General features: G+C 56.7%; 1 non-coding gene across 1 annotated transcript in view; it reads right to left on the reverse strand.

Annotated features, from left to right (window-relative positions):
* Nucleotides 1-730, reverse strand: part of LOC126093558 (small subunit ribosomal RNA) — a 1,909-nt gene extending 1,179 nt beyond the window's left edge. Inside the window, exon 1 of the ribosomal RNA XR_007521695.1 lies at nucleotides 1-730. This exon is cut by the window's left edge and continues 1,179 nt beyond it. This is a non-coding gene — a ribosomal RNA (small subunit ribosomal RNA).
* Between the last annotated feature and the right edge of the window lie 1,770 nt (nucleotides 731-2,500).

Genomic DNA, 2,500 nt, shown 5'->3' on the forward strand with positions numbered 1-2,500 from the left:
CCCCACCGGCAGGACGTCCCACGATACATGCCAGTTAAACACCGACGGGCGGTGAACCAACAGCGTGGGACACAAATCCAACTACGAGCTTTTTAACCGCAACAACTTTAATATACGCTATTGGAGCTGGAATTACCGCGGCTGCTGGCACCAGACTTGCCCTCCAATAGATACTCGTTAAAGGATTTAAAGTGTACTCATTCCGATTACGGGGCCTCGGATGAGTCCCGTATCGTTATTTTTCGTCACTACCTCCCCGTGCCGGGAGTGGGTAATTTGCGCGCCTGCTGCCTTCCTTGGATGTGGTAGCCGTTTCTCAGGCTCCCTCTCCGGAATCGAACCCTGATTCCCCGTTACCCGTTACAACCATGGTAGGCGCAGAACCTACCATCGACAGTTGATAAGGCAGACATTTGAAAGATGCGTCGCCGGTACGAGGACCGTGCGATCAGCCCAAAGTTATTCAGAGTCACCAAGGCAAACGGACCGGACGAGCCGACCGATTGGTTTTGATCTAATAAAAGCGTCCCTTCCATCTCTGGTCGGGACTCTGTTTGCATGTATTAGCTCTAGAATTACCACAGTTATCCAAGTAACGTGGGTACGATCTAAGGAACCATAACTGATTTAATGAGCCATTCGCGGTTTCACCTTAATGCGGCTTGTACTGAGACATGCATGGCTTAATCTTTGAGACAAGCATATGACTACTGGCAGGATCAACCAGGGAGCTGCGTCAACTAGAGCTGAGCAGCCGGCCGCCCGGGAGTGTGTCCCAGAGGCCCGCGCGAACACGCAAGCGTCCGCTCAATTATTCTGCAAACAGGAGGAGGCTGAGCTCCCCTGCACAATACACCTCGAAACCCTCTCAGGTCCCGGCGGCGCGCAGCGCCGTCCTAAGTACTTGGTCGGGTTCGAGAGAGGCGCAATCGCCCGGAGTTAGGCGAGTAGACGCTTTAGGTGCGACCACCCGTGCTCCCAACTGAGCTTGCCGCTGCCGACAGAGGCCCGGGAGCGTGCTGTCGTGGCATTGCCGGCGGGAGACAACACGCGCCACCTACGGTGACCGGCAGCTCCAACGCCAGCGCCACAGAAGGGCAAAGGCCCCACGTGGGTGCCGAAGCGAACTCTCCCAGCACAGCGCACGTGCCAACACGTCTGCACAACTGCGATACAAACCACCAGCGAGAACCGCTGGGGCGACCGAGCAGCAGACGGCGTCGCGGCGCCGAGTGCCGGGCGGCGGCGCATCCTCAACGCACACAGTCCTCAATCGACCAGCACACTGCAGATGTCCACCGCGCTTCGCACCGGGCCGGCGAGGACCCACTTTGGCTGCACGGCGCCGCGCGCAGGGTGCCCCCGGCGCGCAGCTGCGCCGCCTGCCGCGTCCGTCGGCCGGCGCGCCTGCCACTGGGCGCCCCCACCAGCCGGCTGTAAGCGCGTGCGCCCACGCACCGCGCGGCCAGCACGCCGGGCGGCCCCCCCCTCACCGGCCGGGGGACAGTCCCCACCCACCCACAGCCGCGTATCGCTTCACACCCAGATTCACATTCACGTTCGTTGGTATGGTGGGGACCCGCTTCGTAGCTGTACCGATCGTTGCCCTCACAGATGTACCTCCAGCAAGGACAACCGCACCACAACGGGTTACCAGTTGTTCATGTTGCGTAACGTCACCAGTAAACGTACACGTCATCCCCGTTTGCAAAGTCAACTATTATTGCATGCCTGCCTGTCAGGTGTCAAGACACACTACATCCGCTCACATCCACGCAACAAAAATGTGCCCGACTAGAGGGCACGTGGAAGGTGCCTCCCCGTACGTATGCGATGTCCACTTGCGCGACCAACTGTCAACCGGACCTCTGTAGCATGTCGCAGATGTGGAACGCGGGGCACCGTGCTATCACATTGTGTGAGAAGAGACTACTACGTCTGCATACACGCGCCACTACATGAACAGACGGCTCATGCTGATCGCCATCCACTGCGTCCATTACTCCCACATCGTCTCTATGGCGTACCACACTGCAATGCAGCTGTTATGGGGAGATGACACGTAGCTGTGTACACAACATTCTGAGCGGGTTGCGGTTGGACAATAGCATTACTGTAAACGTGTCATATGCCAATTACAGAGCAGGGTAAGGCACAACTTGGGTTAGGTTAAGGCACAACTTGGGTTAGGTTAAGGCACAACTTGGGTTAGGTTAAGAGTCACAACTTGGGTTAGGTTAAGGCACAACTTGGGTTAGGTTAAGGCACAACTTGGGTTTAGGTTAAGGCACAACTTGGGTTAGGTTAAGGCACAACTTGGGTTAGGTTAAGGCACAACTTGGGTTAGGTTAAGGCACAACTTGGGTTAGGTTAAGGCACAACTTGGGTTAGGTTAAGGCACAACTTGGGTTAGGTTAAGGCACAACGTGGGTTAGGTTAAGGCACAACGTGGGTTAGGTTAAGGCACAACGTGGGTTAGGTTAAGGCACAACGTGGGGTT

This window comes from Schistocerca cancellata, chromosome 7 (genome assembly GCF_023864275.1).
Source record: "Schistocerca cancellata isolate TAMUIC-IGC-003103 chromosome 7, iqSchCanc2.1, whole genome shotgun sequence".
Taxonomy (NCBI): Eukaryota; Metazoa; Arthropoda; class Insecta; order Orthoptera; family Acrididae; genus Schistocerca; species Schistocerca cancellata.